Genomic DNA, 19,729 nt, shown 5'->3' on the forward strand with positions numbered 1-19,729 from the left:
GTGAAGTTTAAGTGGAGAATGCAGAGGGCTTTGTATGCAGTTTACCCTCTCCAGGATTCTGTATGTATGTCACATTTTTAGATGACTGTTGAAAACACTTAACACAAAGAAACAATGCATACTTGAAATTCAGCAGCTGTTCTCAAGTAGCAGCACATTCCTTAACTATTAGCTACTATGAGCACTACACAATGGAACCTTTATAAGCAATCCAAGGCATTTTTCTTTTGCTACTGGGCTCCCTCTACAGTTGTGGACTATATGTATTTTACACAACTGTCGTAAATACCACTCATGACTTGCACCCTCCCCCTGGACATGGGACATGGACATGGCAATGTTGACTGATTAGGTAATGTTAGGACTCAATGCAAATAGTTGGCTGTTACACAATTGCCAGTCAGTGGCGCATTTAAAGGAATCTGCTTCTGCTGCTGAGACCATATAGAACAGTTATTCCACTAAACCACGCTTTACTAAAACCTAGCGTAGTATAGCCTTCACGCTTTTGCTTTTGTCTATTATTTGAACTCATTGGCAAAGAGAAACTAACTTCACCGTGGTGTCAGTCAACGACAAAACCGTTCTACACAGTTATTTTCACTATTGACTGACAATCGGTTACCATCGAAAACATAGACTGGAAAAAGCAACACTTATCCTAATAATGTTCGAATGACTGAATATAACTGGGAAGCTCATGGTGCTACCTAATCTAATCTGGTGCTAGCGAGTCCCTGGGCCACACCCCCGAGGCCAAGCCTTTGTCCCAAAGCATTGTTTCACCAGGCTTGTGCAAAATTCCAGAATTTAATTGAAACTGGCTCTTAAATTCCAATTCAATTCTTGAATTTCACTTGCATTTCAATTGAGGTAGCAAACAGGAAGCAGAATTGCAATTCGATTGTGCACAACCCTGTGTTTCACATACCGGATGTGTGTGCCAAATTCCAAGACTTTTCGCCCATGGGAACATCTTAAAACAAAGGTTAAAAAGTGAGAAAATAAAAACTAGACTGCATTTCCGGTGGGAACTGCGAAAGTGTGCTTGCCCTGGTCCGGTCACCAACGTGAGCAGACAGTGGCATACGCTATGCTGAACCTGGCTTGTTCCAGGCATTCTAACAGTGCCTTTCAGTGTTGGAGCAGTGGCAATACCTCTAAAGCTCTAGGAGAGGGCTATTCAACTATTGGCTTGCGGGGTGAATGCGGTTCGTTGGATTTTACCTGTGGCCTGCCTTCGAATTTAGCTTCTATGACTAAGATCAAATCAATAAAATAAAACAACAGCAGTGATTGGCTGCAAAAATAAATAATGTCATGCGTCTTGCACCTCTCAAACTGGGCTATCAGGTAACCTAGAGAAGAATTTAAATTATGAAATATGACCAAGGCATTAAAATGCTGCTTGTTTGTCAGGATACTTTTTCACTGATTTATTTTAAATATATGAGCTATGAGTGTGAATGTTATATATTCCATCCCCTAATTCTGTTTTACTGGTTTATTTGACAAATAATATATATGGATTTGCTCTATAAAGACCTTATGTCTGTTTGGGATTGTTTTGAGAGCCTATTGATGTATCTCAGAATAAAGGAATGTCCACAACATTAATGATGTTTTTTTTTTGTGTGTGTGAATGTATTTTACTTAGCTCATTAAATGTAGCTGGATACTCATGAACGCATGTCTCTAATAGCCACAATAGGAGTAATTTTAGCAACACCGTATTTTGTTTGGCCCATAATGACCCAGTCGGTCATGAAAATGTGCCAAAATTCACATTCCTTGCTTGTTGTTGGTACATTAATCCCATTCAGATTGCCACTTATCTGTGATGTAAGAGTTCAGTATAGGTTTAAGGTCTGGGGCAGGGATTTGACATTCTGTGACTTCTTCATTGAGGGCTTGCTTAGCAGCACTGTCCGCTTTCTCATTTCCCCTCAGACCAACATGGCCTGGGACCCAGCAAAAAACTACACTCAAGTTCTGGTTCTTTAGACGTTCTAGTCGATCAAGCTTAGCTTTGGTTGTACTTTTTGCGTACCCATAGTTTTCTATTTATTTACAAATGTACATAGGCCTACTGTAATTACATTTATACATAGTTATTCTACTGATCTTCATACTATTCATCCTGCACATAGACTTATTCTTACTACTCTTATAATGTTGTTTCTGCACTACAATGACACTGTTTCCACACTGCACATAGCTGTATGTTATGTACATATCTGTTATATATTTGTCATATTGAATATCCATATTTATTCTGTTTTATTAAGTGTGCTTGCAAAGCAGCACACTTATTGTTCTTCTTAAGTTTTATTATTTTTCCCGTCTCCCTAATTAAGTGTGCTTGCTGAAAGCAGCACACTTATTGTTCTTCTTAAGTTTTCTTATTAGTGGGTTTGATCCAGCAAGCCCACAGCATGGCTTGCGGAGCAAGCCCACTATTGTTCTTCTTAAGTTTACTTTATTTATTTATTAGTGGGTTTGATCCAGCAAGCCCACTATTGTTCTTCTTAAGTTTACTTTATTTATTTATTAGTGGGTTTGATCCAGCAAGCCCACTATTGTTCTTCTTAAGTTTTCTTATTAGTGGGTTTGATCCAGCAAGACGGGCTTGCGGAGCAAGCCCACTATTGTTCTTCTTAAGTTTTCTTATTAGTGGGTTTGATCCAGCAAGCCCACTATTGTTCTTCTTAAGTTTTCTTATTAGTGGGTTTGATCCAGCAAGCCCACAGCATGGATTTGCCATGCTGTTGTTCTTCTTAAGTTTACTTTATTTATTAGTGGGTTTGATCCAGCAAGCCCACTATTGTTCTTCTTAAGTTTACTTTATTTATTAGAGTGCATGAAAATGCACTCTACTGTTATCCGATTTATTCTTATTCTTATTATTCCGCTGACATTTTTTGTGCGTTTAATGCGGCTTCAACCGTTTAACATAGAAACTTCATTCAAACTGCGTTGCGTAGGTCTTACTTAGGTGACTTCAGCTATGTATTTTTCAACTTTGTAACTTTTATACTTTTTAAATTATGAATTAAAAACTACTAAAATTTCCCCATAGACTTAACATTGGCGATTATGACATCACAGTAGGGCACATAGAATCCTATGCCAGTGTTCTGGTCACCTCCAGCAACTGTCTGTCTCAGGCTTTAAGCATACAATATGGCTCTATTAAGACTACAGATCCTGTTCAACTGCTTCCTCTGCCCACAACTGTTTCAAAATAAAAGTCCTCACTACAATAATTCTATATTAAACAATTTAACCATTTAAACTATCCAACTATTTAACTGTTCAACTATTCCAACTGTCAGTTATCATCAACTATGCCTCTAGCCTACTATATTAAACCACCACCTACCTAGCAACCAATTTAGCAACCATTGAAATTAAGCATCTATGTCAGTTTCTATAGCAACCAAGATGATTATACTAGCAAACCACTGTAGTTACTCCTTTATTTCTGATAGTAGCCACCATGGACACCCTAGCAAACGATTTCAAGTACCCTAGCAACAGCCTAGCAACCACATTCACAGTTAAAACCTAGCAACCAGCATAGCAACCACCATAACTACTCTACCAACAGTCAGTTGTCATCAACTTTGACTCCCGTCAACTGTTTCCTCTCCCCACAACTGTTTCAAAATAAAAGTCTTCACTGCTATAATCCCCTATTAAATTATTTAACCATTTAAACTATCCAATGTTTTAACTGTTCAACTATTCCAACTGTCAGTTGTCATCAACTATGACTCCCGTCAACTGTTTCCTCTGCCCAAAGCTGTTTCAAAATAAAAGTCCTCACTACAATAATTCCCTATTAAATATTTGAACCAATCCAACTGTCAGTTGTCATCAGCTATGACTCCCGCCAATTGTGTCCTCTGCCCACAACTGTTTGGCAGCCTGGGCTTTTCAGTCAACTAGTGTGATCAACTCCCAATCTACATTCAACTTTTAAACTGTCTACTTTTAAACTATAAACTTTTATTAAGCTGTGCAACCACCATGTCTGTCCTAGCGTCATTTTCATGCACTCGTAATTCCCTGGAATTACATTTTCTAGTTATTCTTCTTCTAACGCTTTTTCTGCGTCTAATGCGGCTTCAACCATTTAACGTAGAAACTTTATTCAAACTGCGTTACGTAGGTCTTACTTAGGACAGGTGTGGAATGTATTTTTCATATTGGTAACTTTTATACTTTTTGAACTATTAATTAAAAACTACTGAAAATTTCCCCATAGACTTAACATTGCCGATTATGGCATCACAATAGGGCACTTGGAATCCTATGCCAAGTGTTCCGGCCAGAGCCATATGGTTCCGGCCACCTCCAGCAACTGTCTGTCTCAGGCTTTAAGCATACAATCTGGCTCTCTTAAGACTACAGATCCTGTTCAACTGTTTCCTCTGCCCACAACTGTTTCAAAATAAAAGTCTCCACTACAATAATTCCCTATTAAATAATTTAACCATTTAAACTATCCAACTATTTAACTGTTCAACTATTCCAACTGTCAGTTATCATCAACTATGCCTCTAGCCTACAGTACTATATTAAACCACCACCTACCTAGCAACCAATTTAGCAACCATTGAAATTAAGCATCTATGTCAGTTTCCATAGCAACCAACATGATTATACTAGCAAACCACTGTAGTAACTCCTTTATTTCTGATAGTAGCCACCATGGACACCCTAGCAACAACCTAGCAACGACTTCAAGTACTCTAGCAACAGCCTAGCAACCACATTCACAGTTAAAACCTAGCAACCAGCATAGCAACCACCATACTACTCTACTACTCTAGCAACAGTCAGTTGTCATCAACTTTGACTCCCGTCAACTGTTTCCTCTGCCCACAACTGTTTCAAAATAAAACTCCTCACTACAATAATTCCAATTTAAATAATTTAACCATTTTAACTATCCAGCTATTGTTCAGCCTTTCAAACTGTCAGTTGGCATCAACTATGACTCCTGCCAACTGTTTCCTCTGCCCACAACTGTTTCAAAATAAAAGTCATCACTACAATAATTCTATATTAAAATTTTAACCATTTTAACTATCCAACTATTTAACTGTTCAGCCTTTCAAACTGTCAGTTGTCATCAACTATGACTCCCGCCAACTGTTTCCTCTGCCCACAACTGTTTCAAAATAAAAGTACTTACTACAATAATTCCCTATTAAATAACCTAACCATTTTCACTATCCAACTATTTAACTGTTCAGCCATTCCAACTGTCAGTCGTCGTCAACTACAACTCCCGCCAACTGTTCCCTCTGTCCTCAACTTCAACTTCAAAATAAGTCCTCAATACAATAATTCCCTATTAAATAATTTAACCATTTAAACTATCCAATTTTTTAAATGTTCAACTATTCCAACTGTCAGTTGTCATCAACTACAACTCCCCACCAAACTTTTTTCTCTATCTGACCTCCATCTTTTTACTTGGATTAGATTTTAAACCAGTGTTTTTCAACCTTTTAGTGCCACGGCACACTTTTGACACTTAAAATGTCCCACGGCACACTAACATCCTGTGTGAAGAAAAAATAAACATACCATAGCCTAAAATTTCAAATAATACACAGATATGGCCTTATTATGGCTTCTATGCAAGACTGACCTGCTCAATAAAACAAGTGCCCTCTGTTTCATTTGTAGGTGACTATATCTAATTTAATTGTTGTTATGAACTGGATATGTGATGATTCTGTGAATACTGGATATGGGGCCCCCGTTGTACAATGCCTGCATACCACAAATAGTGCAATCATACAATCAATGAGAGTATGTGGTTATAAATTCTTTGATGCAACAGTTGCTTTTCTGGACCAGTGAGTGACATTTGGGTAATTTTCTGCGGCACACCTGATGATCTCTCACGGCACACTAGTGTGCCCCGGCACAGTGGTTGAAAAACACTGTTTTAAACAATATTCAACAATATTTTATTCAGCTGCTATGTCTTTTCAACTTTGAAACTTTTATACTTCATAAACTATTAAAGAAAAACTTTTAAAAAATCCCCATAGACTTAACATTGCCGATTATGACATCATAATACGGCCATTAAGCAATTAGAATCCTATGGCAGGTGTTCAGGCCACCTGCAGCCTCAGGCTTTAAGTCAAGTCAAGTCAGATTTATTTGTATAGCGCATTTAACATGCACAGAGTGCAACCCAAAGCGCTTCACACATTGTTATTGACACAGACTAACAAAGACAATAGATGCCGGACGGAGCGGCGTAGTCGCCAGCGTACCCATGACACCAAGACATACATTTAAGAAATAACAAACACAAAAGATGCGGACGGAGCGGCGTAGTCGCCAGCGTACCCGTGACACCAAGACATACAAGACATACAAGAAACAAATTAATAAATAATATAAATACAAATTAAAAATAAAATTAGTCCAATTTCCAAACGGCTGAAAATGTCCAAGGGGCAAAGATGACCCGCGTGACAACTGCGCACAGCTGTGTCTTCACGATGCAACACCAAAAGTTCTTAATAACTGACCAACCCGGAGAATCCACTGGCAGTCTGGAGAGCACTGGAAGGACAAGACAGTCCGAATTTGTGATGGGCGACCCTGCTGATTATCAGCTCGGTGGTCCTAGACAGTGACCGTTTGTTGTTTCATGGTTGACGCGGTCATCAGAGTTTCTTAGCACTCAATCCAGACTCCAGGCACCGGTAGATGCTAGCATAGCAGCTCGCATGTCAGTCGCAGCTCGGTGGTCGTGGCAGCTGCAGATCTCTTGCAGATTGAGGCACCCTTGCTGAGCAATCCCTCCGTCCAGACATTGGATGTGCAGCGTCACGGATGGATGAGGGACTTCAGAGACATAAGGCAGGCTAGCCAAGGCGCTCATCAGCCCAATGGAAGCTGGTTAACGTTAACGTTAACTTGACGTTGATGGTGTCAGCCGAGTTTGTTAATCAGAAAAAATGACTAAGAATAATACAAAAACGTAAAACGAAAATAACATAAATAACGAGTGATTACATTTAACTTGAAAAATAAATACAAAAAATTAACAGAACATTACATAAAATTACGAACATAACATAAATACAAACAAAAACATGATGCCAGACGGAGCGGCGTGTCTCGCCAGCGTCCCCGTAACCTGAAGCATACAATCTGGGTCAATTGAGACTACACATCCTATTCAACTGTTTCCTCTGGCCAAAACTGTTTCAAAATAAAAGTCCTCACTACAATAATCCACTGTTAAACAATGTAACCCATTAAACTACTGAACTTTTTACATTCAACTTTTAAACGGTCTACTTTTAAACTATCATTAAACTATCTATCTATTAAACTAGCTGTCTATCAACAACTTTTAAACTATCTACATTCAACTTTTAAACTTTTAAACTATATACATTCAACTTTTAAGCAGTCTACTTTTAAACTATTATTAAACTATCTATTAAACTAGCTGTCTATCAACAACTTTTAACTTGTCATCAACTATGTCAACACTTGTTATCAACTATGACTCCTACCCACTGTAGCTAGTTAGTATGGTTAACATAGTTAGCATGTTAGCATTGCTAACATTGTTAGCATTTTTAACAAAACTGCTAAAAATGATTAGCTAGGTTAGCTAAGTCACATGGTTAGCATAGTTAGCATGTTATCATTGTTAGCATGTTAGTTAGCATAACTACTAAAAATGATAAGCTAGGTTAGCTAAGTCACATGGTTAACATAGTTTACATGTTAGCATTGCTAACATAGTTAGCATGTTTAGCAAAACTGCTAGAAAATGTTAGCTAAGTTAGCTAAGTAACATGGTTAGCATAGTTAAAAATCTTAGCATAACTGCTAGCAAACATTAGAGCCATTTCCAACTTTCAGTTATCGTCAAATATCTACCTATACACAGCCATTAAACTATTTGAATATCAACATTCATTAAACTGCTAGAAAACATTAGCTAAGTAGCATGGTTAGCATGTTAGCATTGCTAGCACTGCTATAAAACATTAGCTAAGTAGCATGGTTAACATAGTTAAAAATCTTAGCATAACTGCTAGCAAACATTAGAGCCATTCCAACTTTCAGTTATCGTCAAATATCTACCTATACACAGTCATTAAATTATTTGAATATCAACATTCATTAAACTTCCAGTCTGTCAACAACTTTTAAACTATTACCTTCAACTTTTAAACGGTCTACTTTTAAACTATCATTAAACTATCTATTAAACTAGCTGTCTATCAACAACTTTTAAACTATCTACTGTTTATCAACAACCTTTAAACTATCTACATTCAGCTTTTAAACAGTCTACTTTTAAACTATCAACTTTTATTAAGCTATGCAACCACCATGTCTATCCTAGCATCACCGTAGTAACCATCTCTGTATTATCTGTTTTAACTATACATGATATTTTACATCACAACTTTAGCATTTTCATGCACTGGTAATTCCTTGGAATTGCATTTCTAGTTAGTGGGTTTGATCCAGCAAGCCCACTATTGTTCTTCTCAAGTTTACTTATTATTAGTGGGCTTGATCCAGCAAGACCACAGCATGGCTTTGCCATGCCCACTATTGTTCTTAAGTTTTCTTATTAGTGGGTTTGATCCAGCAAGACCGCTGTGGGCTTGCGGAGCAAGCCCACTATTGTTCTTCTTAAGTTTACTTTATTTCTTTATTAGTGGGTTTGATCCAGCAAGCCCACAGCATGGCTTTGCCATTCGAATGAAACCCTGTTCAATGCCTTGCCAGCACTAAGTGTAAAGGTAATGTAAAAAAAGATGAGACAGCGCGAAGCACTGTCTCATCTTTTTTTTAAAGCCAAACCATGTTGATACAGGTCATTAAAAAAAAAATATATATATATATATATATATATATTTTCCAAATCCATTCAGCCCAGTTCAATGCCTTGCCAGCACCAGTTGTAAAGGTCATCGCGCTGTCTCATCTTTTTTTTAAAGCCAAACCATGTTCATATAGGTCATTAAAAAAATAAATAAATAAAGTATTTTCCCAATCCATTCAGCCCAGTCCTATGCCCAGCTAGCTCCACTCAAACCTAGTCATGTGTACAGTTGTATAGATTATTACATTGAGAAACACACTTTCATACAGATATTATGCACATCCACGCATCACTACTCTTCAAGTTAAGTTACTCATCATTGCCCGGCAAGAAGTCCACAATCAATTCAATTGTCTTGCCACGATCTGTGGAGCTTACAGACAACGTTATATTACTATAGGTTCTGTATGCTATTTAAAGCCGACCTAACGATGAGTCCCTTCATGACGGTGTGTTGCAATGCATTCTGGGTGCTGTGCTGTGATCCGACGGCTCGTCACCTGACCCACCGTGTCGTGTTATTTCAATGGGATAGACAGCAGCAAGTGCGTTATTGAACGTGAAACATTACAACAAACCAAAAACGAGTGTTATTACGTGTTAGCATGCTTACATTATAGTGTCAATTATATATTGCGAGTATAATTAGTTTGCAATATCAATCTAAAATATGTTCTTTGGTAGTTCTAACATTGAACGTTTGTTTCCTTGCTGGACATTAGCTGTTATTGGATTCCTACATTTGCCTGTATCACGCTACATATACTTTACTTACATTGTCAAAACGTAGGCTATGCATTTTGTATCCTTTTTGTGTGTGAACATTAGATCCAGTGTCCTTTTCAGTTCGTTTGGTGAGATAAAGATGAAGGTGCACCCCCCCCCCCCAAATCTGCACAACTTTGATCATTGTAAGACTAGCAATAAACGTCTATCAAATATATAAATGGCATTCAGTAGCCTAACAGCTTAAATTTTAAAAGTTTGATCAATGCATTAAATCTGTTCAGTTCTTTTAGAGAAATAGCATAAAGGTGGGCACCACACAGCCTTGGTAACATTTTAAGAGTAAGCCATAAACATGTCAAAAACACATAGGCTAAATAAGAATCAATTACAACTTAAATGTCCTCTGCATCCTTGGTCCTGGATAAGCAGAACAGGCACAGTGGAGAATGGAGGGAGAGAACAAAGCAGGTAACACTCAGTGTATACTTGGGACAACACATTAAGTAAGTAGCAGAAACCTAAGCAAGAGGCCATCTCCAGCAAGAGTTTTACATACCCATACACAGCTAACCATTTGCAAGGCTGGTTGGGGGTGCCACAAGTCCACACAAAAACTATAACAATAACAACATGAAGAATGTTTTTGTTGGGGATTACTTTCAGAGTAATCTATGCCCTATTAACCTGACTACACTTTTCAGTTATCCAAAAAAAGACATTTGTCCTACTTACAAAGATCACTGACCTAATGAAAGGCAATGCCCTCGTCACATCAGTCTCTTCCATGCAAACTTCGCTATGTATTTGACAAATTACTTGGCAAATAAAGCAATCAAAATTACACCAAGAACACCAACACGAAATGTACAATTACTGAAAACTAAATGAACTGAAACCGATCATTAGTTGGAGCAAAAACTCCTAGGCTACTATACAGACGCTATACCTACTGTCCAGTTTTGCTAAAAATGCTAACTAGCATGCTAACATGTTAGCATACCAACTATACTAACCATGTGACTTAGTTAACTTAGCTAATCATTTTTTGTAGTTTTATTAAAAATGCTAACTAGCATGCTAGCATGTTAACTATGCTAACCATGTTACTTAGCTAACTTAGCTAATTATTTTTAGCAGTTTTGCTAAAAATGCTAACTAACATGCTAACATATTAGCATGCTAACTATGCTAACCATGTTACTTAGCTAACTTAGCTAATTATTTTTAGCAGTTTTGCTAAAAATGCTAACTAGCATGTTAACATGCTAGTATGCTAGCATGCTAACTATGCTAACCATGCTAACTAGCTACAGTGGGTAGGAGTCATAGTTGATGACAAGTAACAGTTACAATGGCTGAACAGTTAAAAAGTTCAGTAGTTTAAAGGCTTAAATTGTTTAACAGTGAAATATTGCAGTGAGGACTTTTATTTTAAAACAGTTTTTGGCAGAGGAAGCAGTTGAACAGGATGTGTAGTCTTAATAGGGCCAGTTTGTATGCTTAAAGCCTGAGACTGGCAGTTGATGCAGGTGGCCCGAACACCTGCCATAGGATTCTAATTGCTTAACGGCCGTATTGTGATGTCATAATCATAATGTTAAGTCAATGGGGAAATTTTGATTAGTTTTTAATTAATAGTTTAAAAAGTATAAAAGTTACAAAGATGAAAAATACATTGCCCGGGTGTCCTAAGTAAGATCTACGTGACAAAGTTTGAATGAAGTTTCTACGTTAAACGGTTGAAGCTGCATTAAGTGCGTTAGAAGAAGAAGAAGAACTAGAAAAGCATTTCCTGAAGGAAATACAGTGCATGAAAATGCAAAAATATGATGCGTTCATATGGTTAAATTATTTCCTTGGTAGATAAGGTTTAATATAGTTGGAATGACTGAACAGTTAAATAGGTTGATAATTGAAATGGTTAAATTATTTAGGCAGATAGTTGACGATAACTAACAGTTGGAATGGCTCCAATGTTTGCTAACAGTTATGTTAACTATGTTAACAAAGATAATAATGCTAACCAAATTACTATGCTAACTAGCAGGCTAACAATGTTAAAATGCTAACTATGCTAACCATGTGACTTAGCTAACCTAGCTAATCATTTTTAGTAGTTATGCTAACAATGTTAACTAACATGCTAACATGCTAACCATGTTACTTAGCTAACCTAGCTAATCATTTTTAGTAGTTATGCTAACTATGCTAACTAGCATGCTAACATGTTAACTATGCTAACCACGTGACTTAGCTAACTTCGCTAATCATTTTTAGCAGTTTTACTAAAAATGCTAACTAGCATGCTAACATGCTAGCATGCTAACTATGCTAACCATGTGACTTAGCTAACTTAGCTAATCGTTTTTAGTAGTTTTGCTAAAAATGCTAACTAGCATGCTAACATGCTAGCATGCTAACTATGCTAACCAAGTTACTTAGCTAACTTAGCTAACTAGCTACAGTGGGTAGGAGTCATAGTTGATGACAAGTAACAGTTACAATGGCTGAACAGTTAAAAAGTTCAGTAGTTTAAAGGGTTAAATTGTTTAACAGTGAAATATTGTAGTGAGGACTTTTATTTTGAAACAGTTTTTGGCAGAGGAAGCAGTTGAACAGGATGTGTAGTCTTAATAGGGCCAGTTTGTATGCTTAAAGCCTGAGACTGGCAGTTGATGCAGGTGGCCCGAACACCTGCCATAGGATTCTAATTGCTTAAGGCCGTATTATGATGTCATAATCATAGTGTTAAGTCAATGGGGAAATTTTGATTAGTTTTTAATTAATAGTTTAAAAAGTATAAAAGTTACAAAGCTGAAAAATACATAGCACACATGTCCTAAGTAAGACCTACGTAACATAGTTTGAATGAAGTTTCTACGTTAAACGGCTGAAGCTGCATTAACCCTTTGCAGACCGCGCCGAACATTCCATTTTTTCATACTCGATGGCCTTATGGCACAAAAAGGCTTATTGTGTGATTATGCTACATGACAGAGATATAATTTACCCACCATTATAATCAGGAGAAATGGCCCTTTCAAATGGTATAAACTAGAATTAATAATTTCGAGGAGAACACACATATTTTTAAAAAAATATCTTTAAAATTCAACCCCAAAAAACTCAAAACTATCAGTTTGTCAAGATTAATCTCATTTTTCCCCCAATTTCTGTTGTAGATAGAGAAAAACTTAGAGTGTATGGGAGATTCACAATTTTGTCCTCTACTCAGTGATGAAAACAGAATCAATGTATCACCTTTTGTTCAAAAGTTATGATAAATGTATTAGACCTTTGCAGACGGCACGAAACGTTCCGATTTTTCATACTTGATGCCCTTGTGAGACAAAAAGGCTTATTGTGTGGCCATGCTACATGGCAGAGATAAGATATACCCACCATTGTAATCAGGAGAACTAGCCCTTTAAAATGGTACATATCATAGTTAATAAGTTTGAGTGTAACACACATTGTTTTTAAACAATCCCTTCAAAATTCAACATCAAAAAACACGAAAATATCAATTTGTAAAGATGAATCTTGCTTTTCACCTAATGTCTATTGTAGATATAGTGTGTGAAAGATAGACAGTGTTGTGATCTCCTCAGTGAAAAAAACAGAATCAATTTATCACCTTTGGTTCAGAAGTTATGATTAATTTACTCATAACTGCAAGTCGTAGTAACATGTAGAATTTTTAAAGAGTAGGATGTTTTCCTTTCTTGGTTTGACATCTGACCAAAAATACACAGATATAATGGTCATGTAACAAATATAAGATGTTTTACCATCAAAACAAGATGCATAGCTAAATATAGGATGTCTTACTGTACTCTGAAGAGGCTAAATCAATTGTGGGGAGGAAAGATAAAGGCTGAAATAAAGACTAGCCAGATGGTAACTGCTTCTCCGTGTGCTTCATTCTACTATGAAAACAAGAATAAGAGACACTGGCACATGTGTTAGGTTTACGAAAGAAGAAATAAATCATTTTTATTTAGATAAGTCTAACAATTTCATTAAATAATCAGGAACAACAACTTCAGGTAAATAACAAAACATATGTTTACAAACAAGCAGTAACTATTAGAACTACAAGAATGACAAGACAACAGTATAACAAAGATCAACAAAATACTTTAACATGATGAACAAAGCATCAATTCATATTAACATTCACACATATAAACAATTAAAACATTAGAAGAAATTCAATACATTTAACAACCATACAGCATATCATTTGATACAATATATAATTATCGATATCATTTGCCCTACACATAAGGTGATACACTAACGCCGCATTCACACCAGATCCGTGTGTGTGTTGTCACAGCTGTGGCGTGTGTGTGTGTGTGTGTGGGTGTGGGTGTGGGTGTGTGTGTGTGTCCATCTAAGCCTAGCAGACGATGAGGTGTAAATGCTATTGGAGTTGGTGTCCCTGACTGTGTTAGAAGGATAGGCAAAGTGTATGCTTTCTACCTTACATGGGACTTGACCAAGCTCAAAATAAAGAAATTGTCAGATAAGAAAATTAGAAATTGAATTACAAATCTAACCAAACTATTATCACTATAATCCCTGTCATTATTGTTATAAGCAACACTCTTATCACAACCAGAAATACGCCCAGTTGGGCGAACACACACACACACACACACACACACACACACACACAAACATGCTTACCCAGCTGAGGATGATGGGAGATTACTCTCCTCCTCTACCACATCATTGTCTTCCTCTTCATCCAGAAACTACCCATCCATGTCCCATGTCCATGCCACCGTGGTCCTTGGGGTCATGTTTGCCATCAGCAGTCGGCTGCTTTCACCTCAGTTGCACATACTTCTCTCCCTCCATCTAAAATAACAAAAAATCACAGGTCTGATAGTAAATAGGTTGTTTAGTTTTATTTTACATTACTTCTACTTCTATAATCTTAATCACCACCAACCATGACTCTTTTCACTAAAAGTATTATTGTCACTGGAGGACTCCAATATTGCTTGGAGAGGTAACATTAGTCTCAGAGCTCACTAGGTGTTATTGCCTTGGCTAAACCATACATAGCATACCAGCTTACAAGCAAACATTGATTCATGAACATAAGTCAGGAGGTATGACAGAAAACATCTAAACAGCGTATGCATACACATACACACTGTGCATAGGCTACTGCAGTTGCGTAAAGACAAAACACCCCCTTAGAAAATAATGTGTCGACGAGTAGGCTTGGGTGTATGAGCTCCCATCATAGTTAGCCACCCAAAAACCTCATAATCGTTAGCAGCCAACCTTACAGCCTAAAAGCTAAACAATACTAAGACACATTTATAACAAATCTTCAGTCATGTATTCATGAAAACAGCAGTCAATGAATAAAATCCTTACGTTACACCCTCGGTGATCAACACAGTCTTCACGTCGGTAACGTAACATTAACGTTGTCATTCATGTCAGATGTTTCTATCTAAGTAAGCTAAGCAACTTGGCTACAAACAACTGTAAATTGTGCTATACATATTACGAAGAAATGAAAGGTTTATTTGACAATAAAATACCGATTAGGTGTACTTGACATAAAGTTGGCAGTCATGAAGCACGGGAGTGAACTTTATCGCAACTACGCGTCAGGGACATGTTGCAGCCTCTTCTGATGCTAACGTTACCTAACTTAGCTAGTTTTCTGTATCAGCTGACAAGCAAGGAACATCGTTCAAAATAGAACAAATCGTTAAAATGTCAGTCCTAGTAGGTCTGTAATCTTGGTTGACATATAGTAACCCCCCAGAAATTACTGAAAATAATGAGTTTACTAAGGATTACGGTGTGCTAAAATACCAGCTGTCATATCAGCTGAAGTGAACACACACACGCATTATGTTACAGCCATGCATACAAGGTGTAATTACCAGCAAAAATAACTTTTAAAAACGATTTTGAAGTAATAACATGGATAACAAGTAGTAATAACATTAAAAGACTTGTTTTTACCTCAGATGATCCAGTAGTTTCTCCTTTAGACGACGTCAAGATCAACGATGCATAGTGCTTCCTGCTGTTTTTCCTCTAGTGGAGGGAGACGTCAACTCTTGATTTTTCCTTCACGTAGTAAAATAAATTCGCGCCACAAATCCCTTAACCAATCATATCGCCAGAAAGCCTGTGATGTGACGTTTTTGAGGAAGTTTTCATTGATAAAATTGGTTGGGGTATGGCTGAGTTATTAGACTGAACGTCATCGGTACTGGGGTACCGAAATTAGAGCGTGCGGTCTGCAAAGGGTTAAGTGCGTTAGAAGAAGAATAATAATAAGAAGACTTTTGGAATAACAGTATAGTGCATTTTCATGCACTATAATAAGAAGCCTAGGAAGAACAGTACAGTGAATTTTCATGCACTGTAATAAGAATCCTAGGAAGAACAGTATAGTGCATTTTCATGCACTATAATAACTTATAATAGTCTAGGTTTTGCTCCTACTGCTTCCCCTGAAATTCATAGTTGAAATCCCCTCGTTCACGAGTCGTGGACACTAGCCTATATCATGTCATGTTCAGCCCACGGTTGAGTTCATAACGCCATAAAACTCGCCAGCTAGCAAGCTAGTCTATATCAGGTTTAAAGACAATAATCACATTAATTTCCTCCATTTTTCACCTGAAGAGCGTTAATCACAAACCCATTGATAACCAGCACATCTGAATATAGAGTTACCATGCTGTATGGAATGTATTTTATCAATGTAGCATTTAATATGAGAACAGCTTTCGAGTTCCCCCTCATAGCATGTCTTACGTTAACACTATGTATGTGAATGAGCTGACTAGCTAACGTAAGCTAGTAAGCTAACGCAATCAGGTTTGAAAAATATAGCATTATAAACATAATAAAAAATCTTTTGACAACCAACCTATCATCTAGAGTTGCCCTACTACAATAGGCTAACCAAATGTATTTTGTCTGAAATTCATTATTGACGTAGGAACATTATCTTTAAGCTAGCCTCTCTCCACATCAAGGTTTGCAGGCTAACTTTTGGCTTTAACATTTCGGTCAACATTTAAGCTATAAATATCAGTTAAACAAGCAGCACAAAATCCTCAAAGAACAATACCAGTATCTACTAGTGCAGTTGGTATAGGAAATGCATATGACAACTTTAATGCAATTCCAAGGAATTACCAGTGCATGAAAATGCTAAAGTTGTGATGTAAAATATCATGTATAGTTAAAACAGATAATACAGAGATGGTTACTACGGTGATGCTAGGATAGACATGGTGGTTGCATAGCTTAATAAAAGTTGATAGTTTAAAAGTAGACTGTTTAAAAGCTGAATGTAGATAGTTTAAAAGTTGTTGACAGACTGGAAGTTGAATGAATGTTGATATTCAAATAGTTTAATGGCTGTGTATAGGTAGATATTTGACGATAACTGAAAGTTGGAATGGCTCTAATGTTTGCTAGCAGTTATGCTAAGATTTTTAATTCTGCTAACCATGTTACTTAGCTAACTTAGCTAATAATTTTTAGCAGTTATGCTAACTATGCTAACTAGCATGCTAACATGCTAACTATGCTAACCATGTTACTTAGCTAACTTACCTAATCATTTTTAGCAGTTTTGCTAAAAATGCTAACTAACATGTTAACATGCTAGCATGCTAACTATGCTAACCATGTTACTTAACTAACTTAGATAATCATTTTTAGCAGTTATGCTAACTAGCATGCTAACTATGCTAACCATGTGACTTAGCTAACCTAGCTAATTATTTTTAGCAGTTTTGTTAAAAATGCTAACAATGTTAGCAATGCTAACATGCTAACTTTGATAACCATGCTAACTAGCTACAGTGGATAGGAGTCATAGTTGATGAAGTGTTGACATAGTTGATGACAAGTTAAAAGTTGTTGATAGACAGCTAGTGAATGTATATAGTTTAAAAGTTTAAAAGTTGAATGTAGATAGTTTAAAAGTTGTTGATAGACAGCTAGTGTAATAGATAGATAGTTTAATGATAGTTTAAAATAGACCGTTTAAAAGTTGAATGTAAAAAGTTCAGTAGTTTAATGGGTTACATTATTTAACAGTGGATTATTGTAGTGAGGACTTTTATTTTGAAACAGTTTTGGGCAGAGGAAACAGTTGAATAGGATGTGTAGTCTTAATTGACCCAGATTGTGTGCTTAAAGCCTGAGGCTACAGGTGGCCTGAACACCTGCCATAGGATTCTAATTGCTTAACGGCCGTATTATGATGTCACAATCGGCAATGTTAAGTCTATGGGGATTTTTAAAAAGTTTTTCTTTAATAGTTTAAAAAGTATAAAAGTTTCAAAGTTGAAAGACATAGCAGCTTTGTCCGTTTGAATACCTACGTTACAAAGTTTGAATGAAGTTTTTAAGTTAAACTGTTCAAGAGAAATAGCGTATGGAAAAAGTGGTAAGCAGAATAATAATAAGAAGTTGTTGCCTAAGAAGAACAGTACAGTGCATTTTCATGCACTGTAATAAGAAGAAGTTGCCTAGGAAGAACAGTACAGTGCATTTTAATGCACTGTAATTAAAAAAGCGTCGTACATTCGTCTACTTACCACTGACAATATCAGGCAGAAAGCAATGGAAGTGAATGGGGCTACAGCCGTGAATGTCAAAGTTTGAAACTGTTGAGCTCAGCATAAAGCGGAAGTAGCGTGGAAAAAGCGCCGCCATTGTTTCCTATGGAAGTCTATGGGAGTGTCGCAACTCTCTTTTTATATGGCTCTGGCTTGAACCAGAGCGCTTGAACTAAACGTAGTAAAAATAAATAGCTACCAAGGCTCCAAATAGCAACACACTACACCGTAGCATAATGAGGGTATCTACATGTAAACCGAAGCATTCAGAACTGTGTAAGTCTACAGGCAGTTTATTAAAAAGAAAAACAGTACCGTTCACGTCTCGTTCACACAGACGGGCGCCATCTTGAGACAACACAATTCTCTGACACAACTCTCTGGGATGTGGCGTAATCTCGCGTGAAACCTTGTTGCCAGAACAGCAGGGAGAGGTAACAGGATAGCAGCACGAAAGATACACAGGATGCACACGGAATTCGAACGAATTTGAAGACATCGAAGAACGAACCCTTTTAGTTTGATGGACGTCCTTATCAGTCTATGGTCTAACTTATGAGCGTGTTGGGTCAACATCAACGATAAGTAAGTTAGGCTAACGTAAACGTTAGCTATTTGCTGTTGTCATATGCTATATGCTTTACGTGATGGCCATTTATCACACTGTTTGCAATGAAGTGAATGGAGTCATTGAGGTACTACTTTCACGAAGTCTGTAGTTCTGTTTACATGTATCTTATCGTTGAACAGCCTACATGGTTATCTTCCTTGGACTTCGTAGATGTAGTTACTACAATTTGGAAGCGAAATTCGAAGTGTAAATATGGTTTTAATGTGTAAACAGAACTACCGCGATTTTGCGAGCTAGAAAAAGGAAGTGCAGTGAATGGAGTCATTTTAGTTACTACTTTCACGAAGTCTGTAGTTCTGTCAAAATGTATCTTATCGTTGAACAGACTACGTGGTTATCTTCCTTAGACTTCGTAGATGTAGTTACTACAATTTGGAAGCGAAATTCGAAGTGTAAATATGGTTTTAATGTGTAAACAGAACTACCGCGATTTTGTGAGCTAGAAAAAAGGAAGTGCAGTGAATGGAGTCATTTTAGTTACTACTTTTACGAGGTCTGTAGTTCTGTCAAAATGTATCTTATCGTTGAACAGACTACATGGTTATCTTCCTTAGACTTCGTAGATGTAGTTACTACAATTTGGAAGCGAAATTCAAAGTGTAAATAGGGTTTTAATGTGTAAACAGACCAACCGCGATTTTGCAATTAAGTGAATGGAGTCATTTTAGGTAGGGCTACTAGGCTCACGAAGTCTGTAGTTCTGTCAAAATTTATCTTATCTATGAAAAGACTACATGGTTATCTTCGTTAGACTTCGTAGATGTAGTTACTACAATTTGGAAGCGAATTTCGAAGTGTAAATATGGTTTTAATGTGTAAACAGACCAACCGGGATTTGCA

At 36.9% G+C, this 19,729-nt stretch overlaps 1 protein-coding gene and 1 long non-coding RNA gene across 8 annotated transcripts in view; one reads left to right on the forward strand and one right to left on the reverse strand.

The window, feature by feature from the left end:
- Window positions 1-19,729, forward strand: part of exoc3l2b (exocyst complex component 3-like 2b) — a 227,356-nt gene that overhangs the window by 122,411 nt on the left and 85,216 nt on the right. The gene's annotated exons all lie outside the window — the stretch shown is intronic.
- Window positions 10,026-18,303, reverse strand: LOC143121016 (uncharacterized). Its single transcript, XR_012986355.1, has 3 exons — window positions 18,238-18,303; window positions 10,185-10,242; window positions 10,026-10,045 (listed from the first exon to the last, which is right to left on the reverse strand). It is a non-coding gene; the product is annotated as an uncharacterized LOC143121016 (long non-coding RNA).

Source organism: Alosa pseudoharengus, unplaced genomic scaffold (assembly GCF_046254945.1).
Source record: "Alosa pseudoharengus isolate Yale_2024_CS ecotype anadromous, Long Island Sound unplaced genomic scaffold, YU_APseudo_1.1 YU_APseudo_1.1_scf_13, whole genome shotgun sequence".
NCBI classification, from domain to species: domain Eukaryota; kingdom Metazoa; phylum Chordata; class Actinopteri; order Clupeiformes; family Clupeidae; genus Alosa; species Alosa pseudoharengus.